The 20,316-nt window shown below is 41.7% G+C and overlaps 1 long non-coding RNA gene across 1 annotated transcript in view; it reads right to left on the reverse strand.

Moving 5' to 3' along the window:
• The window catches only part of LOC306650047, a 162,604-nt gene that overhangs the window by 66,243 nt on the left and 76,045 nt on the right, over positions 1-20,316 (reverse strand). The window contains exon 4 of the long non-coding RNA XR_013760793.1: positions 8,899-9,056. This is a non-coding gene — a long non-coding RNA (uncharacterized lncRNA). The remainder of the gene's footprint in view (positions 1-8,898; positions 9,057-20,316) is intronic.

Below are 20,316 nucleotides of genomic sequence, written 5' to 3' on the forward strand. Positions count from 1 at the left end.
ACATAGCATTTACTTTGTATTAGGTATTTTAAATCAGATACCAAATCCTAGGAACCTCAAGTCCCCATAGTATTTGCATATAGCCTATAAACAACATCCTGTGTATTTTAAATCATCTAGTTGGTATCCCTGAGGGATTTGCTCCAGGACACTCCCTCCAAACTCAATAGAGGCTCAAGTCCCTCAAATAAAATGGCTTTGTATTTGCATGAAACTTACTACACATCTTCCCATATATTTTAAATCATCTTTACTTTACTTATAATACATAATACAATGTAAATGCTATGTAAATAATTACCATACTGCACTGTTCAGGGAATAAGGGTAAGAAAAAACAAAGTTGGTATGGTTCAGTACAGGTACAATTTTTTTCAAATATTTTTGATCTACAGTTGGTTGAATCTGCAATTACAAAACCCACAGATATGGACAGCCAACAATAAGAACACCCACTCTTTTAACACATTGTTTCTTTATTGGGCTTTATTCATGGGCATGAGGAAAACTGAAAAAAAAAAAAAAATCCCCTCAATGCTTAACAATTCTATCAGAAGGCCACTTTGAAATAAATAAGTATAGATATTTTCTTTTTTTATTGCTATTACTACCACTCTAACATAATAAGTGAATCACAGCATCCCAAAGGCAAGCTTTGCCATCCCTCACCACAACTCAAAGAAAACTCTCCTGCATAATGTCATTACGCAGCTCCCTTTTGCCAAACATGATGATCTTGTTTCCTCCTCATTGTCACGGAGTCCTCACAGCATTTGATATCACTGGCCACGTCCTTGCAGCTTTCTCTGACTTAACTCCCATGACACCACTATTGACAGCTCTTGCGGTATTGCCATGCTTAGGGTTTGTTTTCAGCACTTGCAAGCATGCTCTCACTTCGTCCTCAGGAGCAGTTACATTTATTAGCTGTTTTAAAAAATGGGGAAATTGAAGCACACACAGGTTAAGTTGCCCAAGATAACTTAGCTGGCTAAGTAGCAGAGTCTGAACAGGCCCATGCTCCTGTACCAAAGCTCATCATGTCTGAGCTGCCATGTCATGCTGAGTGACCATTTATGGGACCTTTGCTCCTTTCTCGCTGCTTCCTTTCATTTAGCCCAGCTGGAAAATAAGCCCAGGACCTAGTCCCCATCTGCACAGAGGTTCTTCCTCCTGGACTTAAAGATCATTTTAATGTAGGGAGAGCTCAGCCTGTCTCTGAGAGAGTACCGGAAATACTTGCTTCATGCTTAATAAATGCTAACATTTATTTTATTACATGAGAATAGCATTTTATACTTCTCAAGGGGCTTCCAGTAAATATTTTTATTTGATCTTCACAATCAAGTTTATTCTATTTCTTCTGAACAACTTTTGGTCTTCCTATTCTTTTAGGACACTAGCATGCTCCTATGCTCAAAATCAGTCATCTTTTACTCCTCTTTTTTCCCTAGTTTCCACATCTAATCTGCAGCCTGGTCCTATAGATGGTCCTTCCATCAAGCTTTTGAGCCTTTTTCTATTCATTCTTCCTGCTATTAAAGTACCACTCTAAGAACGTCAACCCACTTACACAAAAACCTTCAGTGGTTCCCTGCCACCCACCAAATTGAGTGCAACCTCTAGAATACAACACTAAGGTTTTTTCATAACCTGTCTTCACCTTATCTTCCAGCATTAACCTAAAACAGTCCTCTATGTGTCCTACAGACATTCACATTAGACAGAACAAATAATACCCAATCTTTATACAAAGTAGAGTTGCAGACAAATGAAGTAACACACATTTTGTCTCATAAGTGTCAGACCTCTCCTAACGAGTGACTTCAGAATAATCTGACCCAAAAAGCCCTTAAAATATCTTGCAGCCATCCACTGAAATTACTTCATTTATTAAAAAAAAATAATAATAATTCATGTGACTGTTCTCCACGGTCAAGTCAACAAAGCACTCTCCACATGCTGACACAATGCTCCTCCCATTCCACGTGGCAGTAGAAAAGGGAAAGTTACAGGAATTGGTGGGCCACTGCAATTGGGAAAATCCTGTTTAAAAGTTCTCCCTTGTCATAGTGAAAGATATGATTCACAAATAAGAAATCAGTGCGAGCCAGAAGGAACCAGTCATTTTATATCTTGGCTATAAATAATGTCTATAGCCTTACATGATGAAAACAGTGAAGGCAGGTAGAAAGTTTTTTCTTAGGCTTTGGTTTTCTAAAGAATTTACTTATATGAATCATCTTTAAACCTAATTTTGGCAATAGTATTTAAATTCTACATTTTTTAAAAAAAGTAAAAATTACCTTATTCTCTGATTATATTTAGCCTGAGCGTTTGGCAACATGGCCACAGCCCCAAAGTGCCCCTGGTGGCAGCCTAACATAATTGCAGGCTTATACTTGATCCCTTGAAGGTTCTCCAACTTAATCATGCCCTTGGTTCCAAAAAGTCACACTATTGCCTACCCAGTGCTATTTTAGGTTTCCACTAGGTCTAATTTAATAATCACCTTTTAGAAATTCCCACTAACCGGCTGATGCCTGATATTCTTCTGGTAGAGCTTTATTCCTTTTTCACAAAAATCTTGGGAAAGAGACAACTGATTGTAACTGATTGTCATTTGCACCTTGAAGGAAAAAGTTATATCTTGGTGTGGGTAAGTTCATGGCTCTGCTGAGGGGGATTCTGACAGTAGAGATATACTTGAGGGCCTTCAGAAGAGAAGAAGTCTTACATTTCCCTCACTGAGAAGGGTCCAAAATGGAGAGGGTAGGTGAACCAAAGACAATTTTTGTTTCTTTTTATGGACCATGGTCAGTTTCAGGAAAAAGTAGCTTTGATAGAAGCTAAGACATATTGGTGACACATGGAAAGGAGGCTTGACATAAGCATAGGGAGTTGGACGGATTGGAGAGGTTGTGGGGACAGGAGGGACAGGGGAGATCATCCCTCCCAAGTCACTACACTTGACTGCCAGTGCTAGCAAACCATTCTGCAATTGTCCTGAGAAATTGGTTTAACCTAGTTCTCAGCACATGCCACTAAGACTTTCTGCTTATTTGCCTCAGGCTCTGAAGAGCTGTGTGACCTTGTTGTCGTTTAACACATGCCAGTGGCTGATTCCTCTATTTTTTTTTTTTTTTTTTTTAGGAAAAAACACATGGTAAAAATTAGAGCCTAGGAAACCAATCTAATGTTAATACTAAGGTCTTTTTTATTCTCCACAGCTGGTTTGGGAGAAGATCCATGAATGATGCTTCTTTTCTAAGAGGAGGAAGGGAATTGGGCCAATGCCAAACCACAGAATTTTACCCTCTCCCATCCCTGATTCCAACATTGACTCAGTTATGCAGATACCAAAACCCCCAAAGATGCCTGCACTTCACAGTGGCCCATTCCAAGGCAGAAAGTGTGACTATATGTGTACATATGAAGCCAGCACCGACATGAACTTTCCCTACATCAAAACCAGATGAACAGGATTATTTGCCAACACCTTAGGATGTGGACCCAGCACTGCACTCCTCTGTGTACCTTCAGAGCAGAGCATCACAAAGGATATGACTACGTCACTGAAATCCCAGACAACATTTCCCTTTGAGGAAGAAAATATGGAAACTTTCTAAATCCTACCTCTTCATAGAACTTCCACAATGATCTTTAAGGGGCTGCTTATAATCGTCCTGAGAGAAAAATTTAAAAGAAATGCTGAATTACACCTCATTATCTTCTGACGCTCTTCCTCTGCTTTAAATGGTCAATTGTTTCATATCCGGAGGTGGAAACCTATTGTTTTAGTCAGTTTTTTCATTGCTGCAACTAAAATACCTGACAAGAACAATTTTAGGGGAGGAAAAGTTTATTTAGGATCCCCTGGTTTAAGAGATCTCAGTCTGTAGGCAGGCTCCATTCCCTGGGGCTCCAGATAAGGCAGGAGATCATGGCAGAAGAGCATGGCAGAGGGAAGCAGCTCACATGATGATCAGAAAGCAGAGAGAGATTAAACTCAGCTCATAAAATATCTATTCCAAAGGCATGCCCCTAATGACCCATCTCCTCCCGCCACACCCCACCGGCCCTCAGCTACAATTCAGTTAATCCCTATCAGGGGGTTAATTCACGGATTGGGCTAAAGCTGTCATAACCCAATCATTTTTCTTCTAATTCTTCTTGCATTGGTTTCACACATGAGCTTTTGGGGGACACCTCACATCCAAACCACAGCCTAGCTCCACAGTTAGTACTCAAAGCGGCACTCTGCCACCACAACCATCACATGAACATAGGAAGCCAGCACCTATATGGCTCTCACAGTCCTGAAACAGCTGATCTGACTGAGGTATGCTCCGAGCCCAAAATAAATGCCAGATTTTGAAGCCTTACGAAAAAACAAAGAAAATACCTCATTATCATTTTTTACATGTTTAATGGTAATATTTTGAATATTTTAAATACATTATTAAAATTAATTTCACTTGTGTCTCCCTCTTTAATTTGGCTTCTAGATAAAGTGCCTTGCATTTTATTTCTACTAAAGTGTCTCACTCCTTGCTACATATTAGAATCACTCAGAGAGCTTTTGAAAATCATCTGACGCCAGGGTCTCACTCCAGACTACTTAAATCTGAATATCTGGGGTTGGGGCTCAACACTGTTATTCTTCCCTGTTTTGAAAGCTCCCCAGGTGATGCTAATGAGCAGCCAACATCCAGCATGGAGAAAGACTGCTCCAAACTCTGGAGTTGTCTAAGACTCTAATGACAACTCATGCAGGTTAAAAGTTCAGGGTTGTTTTCTCCCTTATTCTGTATAATCAACTTTGTTCTGATCTATTTCTCCCTAAAGAAACAATGAAATGTTTTTCAAGTCATGCAAGTTAGAACTTTGTTTGTTTTATTTTTTAATGAAGTTCACATGAATCCAGTACACTGCCAGGGCTAGAAAAAAATGCATTGAACTTGGGATTTGAAGGTTCATGAGTAACATGTAATCCTTCCTAAGGCTTCTTCTTAGACTTGCTTTTTTCCTTGTTGGAGGCACCTGCTTTGTTCCTACTAATAATATGGAATGCATCACAGTGCTTCTCAGACTTTAAAGTGATTTTAATACACCTGGGGACACTGATTCAGTGGGTGGCGAAGATCCTGCCTTCCTAAGAAGTCCTGGTGATATCCATGCTGCTGGTCCATAGACCACTTGATGAGAAGCAGGGCATCAGGGTTAAGGGAATTAGCTAAGGCTCACCTGATGGGTGGAACTTGGGCACAGACACCCAGTCATGCAAAGAATGCCAAGAGCACAGACTCGGCTTTCTGCAATGAACACAGAGCAAACGTTTAAATGAAGACTGCTCTGATTTGCCAGTGTAGGCATATTATACGTAGAGGCATGTTTTCCCTCTATGTATAAACTGAAAATGCTTCCTGAGAGCGACAGTCTTAATCATAACTATTAGACCCGACTCCTAGCAGGCTCCTTCATTCCATCCACAGGAGCTAAAAAGGGCTCAAGAAGTCCCCACTGAAGAGGGACTAATGCCATTCGTGCATCCCCAGACTTCCCTGCCTCCACCAGCAGGAGTCAAGGCAGCTCCAGTCACACACCACTCCCTGTCCCTCATCACCACCATTTGCCTTGGGTTCCTGAGGACTAATCACATCATGCTTTTTATCCCTGTTTGTGTCTGTGGTCACAGGAAGTCCAGGCTCTCAGGTCACCCTTTTCCTCCTATTCTCAGCCCCCATAAGGCTTCACACACCCCTCATTCTGTCTCCATCTTCCATCTCAAGACCCCTCCATGTGCCCTTTGGCTTCACAATCCTCCAGCCAAGTTCCTTCTCTCTGTCCTGAATCTTCCTTTCCTCTGGAGCCCCTGAGACACTGCTGCTGGGTCAACCCCATCCTGCACCCGTGATGGTTTTCGCTCATTCTTCCAACCCCTGGGCCTGGAGGTTAAGTGGTTTTCCCCTTGCCACCAAACACTGCTTCTATACTATTCACCTCTCCCCTGATTAAAAATCTTCTGCATTTCCTCCCACCCATTACCTCTCCTCCTTGCTCTCTACTCACAGCTCCTTGTTTGATTTTTTCAGCTCCTGGCTCATTTGGTCTCTCCTATACTACTTCTTTCTCTATTCTTGGTGATTTCAATACATGTAAAGGGGCTCCAACAACCTGTCCTCTTAGTCACATGAACTCCTCTCCTCCAACAATCCTGGAAGAGATTCTCACCCAGCAGTCCATGGGCCAGCAGCACGAGTATCACTAGGACTCCTTAGGAAAGCAAGATTTTAGCCACTTACTGAATCAACGTCTGTGTTTTAACCAGATCCCTGGGTGATCCCAGCAGCTCCAATTTTGTAGGGGGAGGATAATTTTTTAAAAAATATATTACAAATCTAACTAAATGAGCACATGCTAAACATATTTCATTTTTTGTGCTACATCACACTATTGGGTCGGGTGGAGAGTTTCCATGTGATGGCTCAGGGAACCAGGCTCCTTCTGGCCTGAGGTGTGGCCATTCCCTGGTCTCACGGTCCTTGGCTGGATTCTCTACACTCAGCTGGCAGACAGAAAAGAGGGAGGAGATACGATCGCAGGAGGGGACTTCTTACGTGCCAGGCTTAGAAACTGGGTACATCTCTTCCACCACGTTCCCTTTGCCAGAACCAGTCATTGGACACTTTCCTCCTACCTCTCCAGCTCTCTACCTAGCACCCCAACAACAAGAAGCCTTCCACCTTCTGGGACTTCCCTTATATTAATCTCGCCACTTTTATGTGCCACCTTGCCCTCTTCACTCTATAGCCTGTTTAAGTGATCTGGTGGATTGTCACAATGACCCCTGAGCATCTGATCTCTATTCCCTCACCCCTCTCCAGTTCTATCACCTGCAAAACCTCAACTCTGTTTAAACCCGCAAACCAGAACACATGACTGGGGACAAAGTCACAACGACACTCACTGATCCCACTTTGTGCTCAGGGTGAACATCAGTGAGCTTCTCGTGCTGCCAGGCAGCCGTGACCACTTCCCCAGCCTGCAGATCTCCCGCTGTCCTGGCAGTCCACGCAATGCCTTACCCCTTCCTGGGCTTTTCATGTCATCTCCCCCTCCTTCCTTCCTGATCATGAGCTTGCTTATCATTTTACAGAGAAAACCAGAGCCAGCATCAGCAACCATATGTGCTGCCTCGATCTGATCCTACAGCTTCCTGTCAATGTGCCCATCTAATGCCAAGCCCCCGCTGCACACAGACCTCATCCCCTCCCACCTACTCAAGGGTGTCACTCCAGCAATTCTTCTCCCCCAATCCCCCTCTCTTTCTCTCTGGCATCAAGAATTCCTCATCTCATGCATTAGTCTCATCATCACACAAAAATGCTCTTATCACTCCCACTAAAAACAAAAATATATAAACCTCTTCATCCAGTTCCCTGTAAGCTACTTCCTCTTTCCCTATTCTGTCTCCAATTCCTCCCCATGCTGGCTTTAACCCCTCTGCTTCTGTCAGAGTAACTAGTGGTCTCCGCAGAACTAAATCTGATGGTCGCCTCTCAGTTCTCTCATTTGATCACCAGCAGCATCTGCTACTTCCTCTGACCGTCCCTCACCTTTCTCACCGTGCCGGCTTTCCTCGGCTTCTAGAACACCACACTCCCTTGACTTGTCCCCCATCACTCTCTGCTGGCTCCTCCTTGCGGCCCCCACCTCCTGGGGAGGGCTGAAGCTCAGTCCTTGCACTTTCCCTCCATGGCACCACGACCCCTTGGCAACTTCTCGCAGATTCTGGCATGGAGCCCTCTATCCTTCAAGGGTCCCACGTGTACACCTCCTGCCTCTCCTAACTCCAGACCCTTGGGTCCAGTGTCTCCTGATGTCTCCACTTGGGAATCAAACTCAAATGACCAAAAGCAAACTTTAATATCCCTCCCCAAACTGGATCCACCCACCATCTGCCCATCTTGAAAGTAACTCTGTCCTTTTAGTCACTCTGGCAAAACAAGAGAAAAACAAAATAACAATAACAATAACAAAAGAACCTTAGGATTCTTTTCTAATCCCCACTCTATTTTTTACACCCCACTTCAGCCTGTCAGGAAATCCTGCAGAATTTCCTCCAAAATCGATCTGCTTTTCTCCACCTGCACTGGCTCCGCTTCAGTCGGCACCACCAGGGCTCTCCCTGGGTTCCTGCAGCACCTCCTTTTGTGTCTCCTCCTTGCATCCTGGCCTGCCTAAAATACATTCTCAGTGATCCTGTTATAATATAAGTCTCATCCCTCTGTGTCTCACCACCCTTCCACCAGTAGGCTTTCTGTCCTACTCAATGTAAAAGAAATTTCCTACAAAACCTGACATAATCTAGTCATTTTCTCTTCGACTTCATCCTTTACTCCTCAGTTGCTCTTCACTCAGACCAACCTGGCCTTGGCTGTTCTCTAGACATACCCTGTATGCCTCTAAGCATTTCATCACATTCTAATATTTTATGATTTATTTTTATGTTTATTCTTTTATGACTTGTCTTTTGTCACTAGAATGTAAGCTCCAAGAGGGTAGAGATTTTTTTTCACTGTTATATCCCAACGCTTATTAAATAGTGCTTGATAAACACTTTGAATAAATAAATGAATGTAATCATACCTCAGTGGCCCAGTTCTGTGTACCCAGGAGCCACTTGGTAAATTTTCATTACGTGAAAAAATTAAACCATGCCACAATTTTTATTTTATGTGATTATGCTTTGTTTAAGAGTATTTCAAACTCTCTAGCAAAAAGCACTTTTTTTTTTTTTAAGCAAATAGTGAATTTTCAAAATACAGAAAAACTGGGAAGATGTGTATGTGTCATTTCATGCAAAGCAAGCTTTGGCAGAGCCGTCTATCTCACCTTCACATTTGCTGCTCCAGACATCTGAGGCTGACTAATCAGCACCAAGAACTCAGCTCCTGCTGCCTTCATCTGGCCTTTTGCTGGACTCGGTGTCCAAAATGTCTGCTATTAGCCTTTACTTGTTTTTTATGGCTCTGCTTCTGAGTCCACTTATGCTGCACCTAATAACAAAGAAAAGCACATACACATAAAGGACCTGAAAAAAGATGAGGTGGTGGCAGAGAAGAAAGAGGTAGATGAAAAAGCTACCACTTTTTGTGGCTTTGCATATATGCCATTGCTCACAGCAGCCTGAGCTTTGTTGTCATCTCTAAGCTTTCTTAAACCACAGATTCTTGGAACCCACCCAATTTTTTACGTAGGAATCTCCAGCAGTTGGACCCAGGTGCTGGTACACTGTTTAAATTCTCCGAAGACTATTCTGACACACAGCCAGGTTTGAGCAACATAGGATGAGGCACTTCTCATGATCTTGATCTACCTTCAGAATGGCAAAAGAAGATAGAAAAATGTTCATTTCTAGACAATGAAGCCAAACCTCAGAAAAGTTAAGAACCTGTCCACACTGGAAGTGACAAAACCAAGACTCAAATTCAAACCTTTCTAAGTCAGATTGTCTACAGGTACAGAGCACACCAAGTCCTAATGAACCCTGTAAGGGACAGGCCATGCTGAGTCCTTGGTAGAACTGAGGCATCAGTCACTCTCAGAAACCTCAAAAATGCCCATGGGAATCCATTTCAAGGACTGTCCATTGGATACCAGTGATGTCCAGGAATCCTACTCACTGTCCCTAAGCCCTCATCCTTGGCTACAGGTTCAGTCCTGATCTTAAGTCCTGCCTTCCAGTCCCTCTCTGAGTAAAGACAGGGATGATCCCTTTCACTGTAGGCACATCTTTCAGGTAGAAAATCTTATTTCCTTAAGTTTGATGAGTTTCCCTGCTCTGGATTCCCCAACTCCTTGGTCTACCTTTTCAATGAGAATGCGATTCTTCATCTTGTAGAACTGTCTGCCCCAACCCCAAGCCTGAGATTTCACATTTTTTTTGTTTATTCATTAATTTGCAAAGGATTTATGGAACTCCCACTAAGGAGCAGCAGCTATTAAGCTCAAAAGTCATGGTCCCTTCAGGAAAGTTATGGTGAAGACAATGGAAAAATCAGCTCACACTCCCTCCTCCACTCCTGCAGTTTGCTCCTAGGCATTTGTGACCAAGTGCCACTCCATGTATTCATCACATTTATTCACAGGAAGAGACATGGTGAGTGCTTTGAAGGAAGACAGGAGGTTCAATAAGCAGGGGACAGGGACACCTACCAATGATAGGCTGGTCCAGAAAGGCTTTGCTCCAGTGGATACTGGTACTATAGTATCTACACTGACACTACAGGATGGGAATGAGCCAGGTGTGGAAAGAAGGACTTGAAGAGCACTGGAGGAAGAAGGGATTGGTTGGGCAAGTCTGCTGGGCAGGGGGAGCTCCAGAGGAAACTGACCAGGGGGTTGGCAGGCGTGGGCTGGGGTCAAGGTCTGGCTTTCTGGAGGAAGGATGGGTATGATATGTACATTTTGCCAAGGGCAATTACATAGACATGAATTGACTCATGAACACTGAAATGGGGCAGCAAGGAAGAGAAACAGTTGGGCAGGAAGGAAGCCAAGCCATGGGTCACTTCAGACTCTGCGTGCAGGACAGAAATCCTGGAGGAGGGCTTTCTAAATCACGTTCTGTACGCTCTTTTACTCATCCTTTCAGCAATGTCTATCACCTGCTCACTCTGTCAGGCACTGTTCTAGGGACTGGGAATCCAGTGGCAAATAAGAGAAATCCCTTTCCTTCCTTGCTGGCCACTAAGCAGATTCTGGATCTGTCCAGTTGGGATCTTTCCCTATGGATTCTGAGAGATTCCTTCTTTAGTCTTTAACACAGAATGGGAAGAAAAGGAGGATAAGAGGATACAGTTGAAGACTAGGGGAGGACCTGCCCCCACCCCTGACCAGGAATTTTAAGGCAGAGATAGTGCTGCAGTGTGTGAGGAAAAATAATGGGAAGAAGGAGGACTAATTTACCTATCACATATTGAACCCTTACTAAGCATGCCTACAGTATTCTAAATGTTTACATGCATTATCTCACTTAAACCTCATGACGACACTCTGAAGTAGGAAATACAACAGCATGCATGTCATAGAAGAGAAAACTGAGACAACAGAGAGGCTGAGTAACCTGCCAGGTTTACACAGCCAGAAAAATGTTCAAGCTGTGATTTGTTGGAGTGGTTCCAAAGCTCACACTTTATTTCATCCCATTATATTGTATCTTGACCCAAACTATTCTTGAATATCTAAGCACTTTATTGCATTGATAAAATGTAAATTTAAAATTACTATGCTTATATTCTTCTTCTCTTTTAACCTTTCCATTATAAAATAAAACACAGATTCCAGAAACTACACAAAGTGGCTGAGTAACTTAGTGAGGTGTTCCAAGATGAGCTCCTGAGCAACCACCAACCAAGCCAAGAGAGAGAACTTTCCAGTCACAGTTCAAGTCTCTCCATGTGTCCTATTATGGTCCATTTGGCTTCCTCCTGGCAAAGCTAACCACTACCCTGACTTCTAAAGTACCCTTATTTTGTTATGCGTTTATATTCTGTGTTGGTGTTTTCCCACTGGTTAAAACCTGAGTGTTCATCCCTAAACACCACAACAGAATATTACCCATTTGTAAATTTCAACTTGTCTTGTACGTCTCATGTTCTACAGGTCCCCCCTACTTCTTTCCTTTCTTTTTCTTACTACGTATCTGAGTATTTAACCTATAGACCTCCTGCCATCTGGACTTCGCTGATTGTACAGTTGTGGAATAAGTCACCATGTTCCTCTGTCTTCCAGATTTCCTGCAAATAGGAATTGGATCCAGATAACTGGTCAGTCTCCGGTTTGATCTTTGGCAAGATTCTCGGTAGTGATTTGTTCTTTCATCCTGAGCCATGTACTAATGTCTGGTTGTCTCTCTTGTGATGATAGCAGCTGTGGATGCTCAATGCCAAGATCTGTTCATTCAAGAGGGTTGCAAGATGGTGATACTTTAGTTCTCTCATTTCTTTTCCATTTATTAATTTATCCATTGGATTGCTTTTATAAAAGCATGGTTCCCTCATCTATTATTTGATTACTCAGGGGCACCTTCACATAGACAAATAGAATATTTGATTCTTCCTTTATCTACCAATTTTCACAAAAGTTAACTGGTTTTATATCCTCTGAAGGAAGTCAATTTTTAACATAGTCATTCCTTGGTACCCACGGGGGATTGATTCCAGGAACCCTTGTGGATATCAAAATCCACAGATGCTCAAGTCCCTTGTACAAAATGCATAGCATTTGCACATAACCTGTGTATATTCTCCTGGATACTTTGCCATCTCTAGATTACTTATGATATCTAAAATAATGTAAATGATATATAAACACTCATTACATTTTATTGTTTAAGGTATAAGGACATGAAAAAAGTTCAGTATAGATACAGTTTTGTTTTGTTTTGTTTGTGGTACTGGGGACTGAGCACTAGATTAAGGTGGGATTTAGTCTGTGCCGAAAAGCATGAGACTGGCCTTGAGCATGCTAGGCCAGTGCTGTACCACTGAGTGATACCCTCAGCCCTTTTATTTTCAGATGGGGTCTCATTAAGTTGCATAAGATGCCCTCATACTTGTGATCCTCCTGTCTTGGCATCCCCAGTATATAAGTGTGTGCCATCATACCCAGCTCCATATATTTCTGATCTGCAGTTGATTGAATCCACAATACAGAACTGCAGATAGAGAGCTGACTGCATCATTATTAAGTCATGGATTTCAACTTATTTGATGGGTTTCAAATAATTACAATTATTATCCTCTTTGAAGCTCAAATTTCCCCCTCTTTGGCTCTTAGAAGCCTCTTCAAGTTGACTTCTGAGTGTTTGTGACGTGGTTGTGTTGGTGTTGGACAGCTTCCTCATTATCTGGTATGACAGGATGTTCCAGACACATCTTGTACATTTCCCATCTCAAACCTGTCCATTTCTCTAGTTTCCTTTAGTGGGAAATGGTATTTCAAGACGTATCTGGGCCTTAAGGATGTTCATTGCTACTGAATTGATCATTGTTTCTAAGCCTTGTCAGTAAACAGAGTTAGGAAACATACGTGTGCCCACAAATACATAGTCACAACATACCACCTTTTTGTATGTGTGTCATACTCAGTAAAAAGGGTGTTCTTGTTATTGTTATTGAAATGATACATTTTTTTCCCTCTTTACTGGTCTAGACTCCTGATAGTGGAGCCCACTGAGGGGCAACATGCAGCCCATCTCAGTATTTTGAAAGATCAGGAAGAAAAGAAAGCCATGTTTTCAGTTCAAGATCAGAGATTCACCTTCCCTTTTAATATTGCTTATTTTCTGTCTCATGTATTAGTTCAGAAAGATTTCTGCTTATCCATACCATTTTGCAAAGTTGACTTGTATTTCCCAAATGTGAAAACTTTATCACACCGTCTTCTTGGGAGACTGTGTGAGGTTTAAGCTATTACAGAAAAGAGGAAATAACATCCTGGAGGCCAGCCCACTTGTGCTTTGCTTTCCCTCTAAGAATCTGTGAGTTGCAAGCCCAAACTAACAGATCATCAGCACAGATTGATAACAACACACCTTGTTATAAAGGGAATTAACAAGTATATGACCATGAATCCTAATTTTAGCTTAAATGATAGGCTATAAAAGAAGTACAAGGTGTTTTGAGGAGCACTAGATTAAGGTGGGATTTAGTCTGTGCCGAAAAACATGAGACTGCGATGGCTTAAACAAAAGACTCAATGGCAAATATTCCATTCCTGCCACACTTTCAATGGAAACAGAGAAAAACATCTACTTTAATAGTTGTGCAATCACAAACACAGCTCAATGTTTCAAGTACATTGAAAGTCCTTTGCATGTTGCAATATGCTGTGCAATTGAACTAACTTTATTAAATATTTTTTCATTAAATGAAAAAAATTCTTCTTTTAAAATTATCTTGACCAAGCCTATGTGCCCCTACATGTTATTTCCAAATGAAAGGCAAAGGAACGTGAGAGCATCAGGCTGGCTGCCTCCAAGTGCCCGCAGGGAAGCCAATAATATGACTCTGTGATCATCATTATCTTCATAAAAAGAAAGAGCTGGAGGTTGAACTGGGGCCAGCCTCCCAGGCTTCCCACCAAGAAGCAAAAGGGCAAAACCTTCATACGCCCACAAGTTCACACATGCCTTTCATTGTTTACCAGAACTCCAGCCACAGGGCATTTAGATAGAGGCACCATGTCTCCAGAAAGTTCTAGAAAGTGTTCTGTCCCAAGGCTGGGCCCTGAGCAAGCATGAAGGGAAGGAAGAGCATGTATGATGTGTCAGGGAAACTGGAAATGAATGAGAGTTTTAAAGAGACAAAACAAGAAAAGGAATGTGGATCTCCTTTAGGTCTCTAATTATGCAGGTTTATAGGTGGGAATTGCTGCTACACTGGAAGAAAATGAGAGTTATCCTGCCAAAGAGAGGCGTCTTCTCTGGATGGGACAGAATAATGAAACACTTGCAAAATAAGTGGGGAATGCAATAATTATGCATAGATTAAGATAGAGTAAGATCTTTTGTGTGTGTGTGTGTGTGTGTGTATGTGTGTGTGGTACTGAGGATTGAACCCAGGGGTGCTCTACTACTGAGCTACCTCCCCAGCCCTTTTTATTTTTTACTTTAAGACAGGGTCTCGGGCTGGGGAGATAGCTCAGTCGGTAGAGTGCTTGCCTTGCAAGCACAAGGCCCTGGGTTCAATCCCCAGCACCCAAAAAAAAAAAAAAAAAAAAAAAAAAAGACAGGGTCTCTCTAAGTTGCCCAGGATACCCTCAAACATATCTCGGCCTCAGCTTCCCAAATCACTGGGATTACAATTGTGTGCCATTGCACCCAGTAAGTGTAACATCTTTAAGAAGTCTCAAACATTGTTTTCTCTAGATATGTATCCCTCTAATCTGTGGATTGGTGGCCTCTTTCCACAATGCTTAGGAAGGTGAACTTTAATTTCTGCTAATATCTACTACCTTTTGCACTTATTCAGGGGTCTCCACAAAATTTGTTCTAAGGCTGTTAGGAAAGACTTGAAAATGGTCCTGCTACCAAAAGCAATATGCATATTCAATACAAGTCCCATCAAAATACCAATGACATTCATCATAGAACTAGAAAAAATAGTCTTAAAATTCATTTGGAAGAATAAAATACCCAGAATATCGAAGTAATTCTAAGCCAAAAATGCAATGCTGGAAGCATCACAATAGCTGACTTCAAAGTATACCATACAGAGCTAGAGTAAAAAAAATTTCATGGTACTGGTATAAAAACAGACACATAGACCACTGGTACAGAACAGAAGACACAGAGACAAACCCATACATCTACTGTCATCTGATCCTTGACAGATGTGCCAAAACTTATATTGGAGAAAAGATAGCCCTTTTAACAAATGGTGCTGGCAAAACTGGTTATCCATATGTAGTAGAATGAGACTAGATCCTTATTTCTCACTGAACAAAAGTCAACTCAAAATGGATCAAAGTTCTAGGAATTAGACCAGAAACTATGCAACTCCTAGAAAAAATGTGGATCAACACTCCAACATGTAGGCACAGGCAATGACTTTTTCAGTAGGACCCCTAAAGCTTAGGAAATAATGTCAAGAGTTAATAAATGAGATGGTACCAAATTAAAAAGCTTCTGCAGAGCAAAGAAAACAAGAGTGTAAAGAAAGAACTTACAGAATGAGCAAGAATCTTTGATAGGTACTCTCGGACAGAAGATTAATATCCAGAATATATAAAGAATTAAACTGGGTGTGATGGTGCACACCTATAATCCCAGTGGCTCAGTAGGCTGAGGCAGGAGGATTGTGAGTTCAAAGCTAGCCTCAGCAATTTAGGGAGGTCCTAAGCAATTCAGAGAGACCCTATCTCTAAATAAAGTATAAAAAAGGGTTGGGTTTGTGGCATAGTGGTTATGTGTCCCTAGGTTCAATCACTGGTACTAAAAAAACACAATTAATAAATGGACAAATGAACTAAACAGATACTTCTCAAAAGAAAAAATACAAATGGCCCACAAATATATGAAAAAAAAAAATGTTCAAAAAATACTTTAGGACACTTAAAAAATGTTCCACATCATTAGCAATTAGGAAAATGCAAATCAAAACTACACTGAGATTTTATCTCACTACAGTTAGAATGGCAACAATGAAGAATACAAACATTATAATAATAAATGCTAGACAGAATGTGGATAAAAAAGGAAACAATTTTACATTGTCGGTGGGATTGTAAATTAGTATAACCACTATGGAAATTAGTATGGAGGTTCCTCAAAAGCCTACATATGGAATCGCCATATGACCCAGCTGTTCCACTCCTCAGAATTGAAGTCACTGTACTCCCGTGACCCATGCTATAGCAGCGCAATTCACGATAGCTGAATTATGCAATCAGTCTAGGTGTCCATCAATAGATGAATGGATATATGGTGTACTCTATGTGGTGTACATATACAATGGAGCTTTACTCAGTCATAAAGAAGAAAGAAAGTATGTTATTGGCAGGAAAATGGATGGAACATGAGACCAGTATGTTATGTGAAATAAGGCAAACTCTGAAGACCAAGGGTTATATATTTTCTCTCAAATGTGGAAGACGGAGAGGAAAAAGGAAAAGAAAGATTGAGGGGTGGTCTCATGAGATTCAAGGGAAGATCAGTAGAGTAGACAAAGGGAGGAGGAAGGGGGTCAGGGAAGAGGGAAGGGGACAGAGAGGAGAGGAGGGCAAGGAAAACTACTGGGGAATGATATGGGTCAAATTATATTGTTTTATTGTGTGCACGTTCAAATATATAACAACAAATCCCTCCACTATGCCCAACTATAATTCACCAAAAAAAAAAAATGGAAAAAAGGAAAAGAATTGGCAAATGCATCACTCAAGAATATGAAATGTAATTATTTTATATATTTAGTTCACTTTGCTTTCCTCTACCATGAGAGGAATAACAAATGAGATTTGCAAGATATCTGAGTCATGCATTAGATCCCCTTTCCTTCCTTAAATGAAATGTTATATTTAGAGACAATCAGATAAACAACTAAATATTAAAATATGCATTTCAGAGAAGGTTGTCTCAACTGTGGCTCATTCACTGGTTATGCACCTTCTCCTCTTCTTCCCCTTCTCCTCCTCCTCCTTTTCTCTCACATAGTTCAGCTCAGTATTCCAAGAACATCTAGGATGTGAAGGCGATCTGACTGTAACATCTGTCACCCCACTGATTACCAGGGTTGATTTCGGCTGATCTGGCTGGCTGGCGGGTGTCCCCTTCCTCCCTTACTGCCTCACTGGGTATATTCCTCCCAAAGCTGTGCACATGGTCGAAGAGGACAACCTTCCCCAATAGAGGAGAACCGTTCTTTAGTCAAGGGTATATGAGTAGCTGTGCTTCCCTGCTGGAACATCCAAACAAGCTCTCAATGTCCAAGAAAATCTAAATTTCTTAAAAGCACACAAGTATGCAACCAGGAGTAACACTCACAACGTGAAGATCTCTCACACTTTGGCCCCAGGACAATAGGATCTTTCACTCCTCAGAGAATGGGAATCTACCTAACACTTCAGGAAAGTCATCACTTTCTGAGGCAAGAGCAACAGTGATGTCTCTGAGTCTCAATTCTGAGTCTTCTCAGCCCAGGCCTGAACCCAAGTCCAACTTTGTCCTGGCTGTCCACTTGTGGCCCCATTCCTCTCCTGGCCATTATTTATTCAGTGTCTGTGTCAGTGGCCATCAGGAGCTACCACCTCTGTTTCTGACTCTATGATCCTGTTTTGGGGTCTCAAATCTCTTAGTCTGCATTTCCTTCCTGCCCACTCCTGCTTCCTGACAGTGACAGCTCAGTCTGCCCATATCTGGCAGGACTCAGACCTTGTAGTTCTAGCAGGAATTAATTCTTTGGGTTATAATGGCTGCTCTTTTTTGGAGAGTAACATTTTAAAAAAATTACCTGGACAGTCATCTTACCATAGGGTATAAAGGGCTCCATGGACTTATGGTATGTCAGAGATATAAGGACACATGGTGAAGGAACGTGCCTACACTTGAAGGGAGGGAACACTGGGCACAGGAAGATGCTCCAGAGAGACATGTGGAAAGGGCTCCTTTAACTCAAGAAGAGTTCTCCAGTATATTCCAGCAAGAGAAGACTGTTTCCTCACAGTTAAGAATTTAATCAGAATCACTGAGAACTTATAACTCTACAAATTCATATGTTGATTAAAGCCATACTTAAAAGAAATAAGTGCCATTGAACTTTGGTTAAAAAAGAAAAAAGGTATGTGAAATGTACTTTATGACCTTAGGCACAAGTCAGGAGAGAGGGTCAGTTTCTCTGTCTGATGGAAAATTCTCCAGTTGCCAGAGCCCTCAGTGTTGTAGGACATTTCAGAACAGGAAGCAGATCAAAGGCACAGAGTCACTCTCTGGTGGTGGAGCTGAAGACCTAGCACCCTGGGCCCCTGGGAACACCTGCTGAAACTTGCTGGAGAAGGAACAGAGCACAGAGACCACGCAAAATTGGGCCACAGGTTTTGAGGGGGATGGTACGGGGGAAAAGGAAATTAGGACAAATTAGACACTATAGGTCAGAAGCCACAGAAATCTTGGGAAAGAGAACCAACCAGAAAACATCTGGTTGAATAGCTACCCTCTCTGGTGGGAAGCCAAGTCACATCTGCTCTGCTCCAAAGGGTGGTGTCCTCAAAGGCTGGCTTAGGGGATTGGAGTGCTGTGTGCACCTGTGGATGGAGGCAGGCGGGGAAACTCCCAAGGCCAGCAGTGGAACACTAGGAAGGCCTCCTAATAAGTATAGCCGGACCACCTCTGGGTCATTTGCTATTTTTAGTGCTATTGGGTGTGGTCCAGTTTCCTCGCATTTAAAATCAGGATCATAAAGCTATGGCATTTAAGGTTGGTGTGAGCATTAAAGGATTTGGTATCTGTAAAACAGTACTGCCACGTAGTAAGCACTCTCTATGTATGAATATTATAATAATTAGCATTACCAACATTCAGAGTTAGATCATCCACATATAATATTGTATCCATGCAGGTGAATCTGTGAGCTTGTCTTATAGGTCCTCTCTCCAGAATAGGGTCAGGGAAAAGCATAAGCAGAAATACACCAAAATTGTATAAAATGGCACAATAATAGAATAGGGCCAGTTCTATGTGACTTGAATGGGGAAAGTACAGCAAAACCTAAGCCTTAAACTAGTAATTGGCCAACCTGTATGATATTGGCACTCAGACATGCTGTTTAACTTCTGAATGGAATGAGTTTGGAAAGGTTCCCTCCTCTTCTATTTTCTATTTCTGAATAGATTCTGGAGTTGTGCAAGGCTAGAAGTGTGCCATGTGTAATTTTAGCTGGAGAAAAAATGCCAAGGGGCTTCAGCTCAGCTCTGTATAAGAGAACCTAGGTTTTTCCCTAAGAGGCAGTCAGCTGGGTTCTGAGGGTCAGCTGTAGGGTTTTCGGGGAGTCACAGAGCAGCTAAAGTTCAGGCAAATTTAGATACCAAGCCATATGGCCAAAAGTCTTCCTTGCCATCCCAGATTATTTTTATGAAGAAACTCATACATTTGACACCTGTGTATTAGTCAGGTGTCTGTGACATATTAAAGAGCACCTGTGTATTAGTCAGGACTTTCTAGGGAAACAGAATTAATAGGACTTTTATAAAGAAAGCTTTTAAGAAATTGGCTCACATATTATGGAGACTACCAGTACAAAATCTGCAGGGTAAGCTGGCAGGATGGAGACCCAAGGAAAAGCTGATGTTACAGTTCAAGTCCCAAAGCTGTGTACTAGAAGAATTTTCCCTTCCTCCAGGGAGGCCAGTCTTTTTTTTTTTTTTTTTTTTTTTTTTTAATAAAAGGCCTTCAGCTGATTAGACAACGGCCACCCAAATTATGGAGGGCAATCTTCTTTAGTTGAGATCTGCTGATTTAAATGTTAATCTCATCTAGAATATGAGATTAACATCTAGAATATTGTTCAACCAAATATTTGGGTATCATGGCCTAACTGTGTTGACATGTAAAATTAACTATCATAACCTGCTACAAATAAAAGGCAGTCCTCTGCATCCCAACACCCAGAGTTGAACCTCTAGAAATGATCTCAGGCAAAAAGCTGAGAAGCTCCTGTCTTTGTCCTATTGATGGGGCATAAATATTCTATAACAATCTGACTTCCTAAACCATATGTGCATTCCAAAGTCGGGACTCTGGTGTTTCAACTCAAG

The sequence above is a fragment of the Sciurus vulgaris genome, assembly GCF_902686455.1.
Source record: "Sciurus vulgaris genome assembly, chromosome: 2".
Classification (NCBI taxonomy): Eukaryota; Metazoa; Chordata; class Mammalia; order Rodentia; family Sciuridae; genus Sciurus; species Sciurus vulgaris.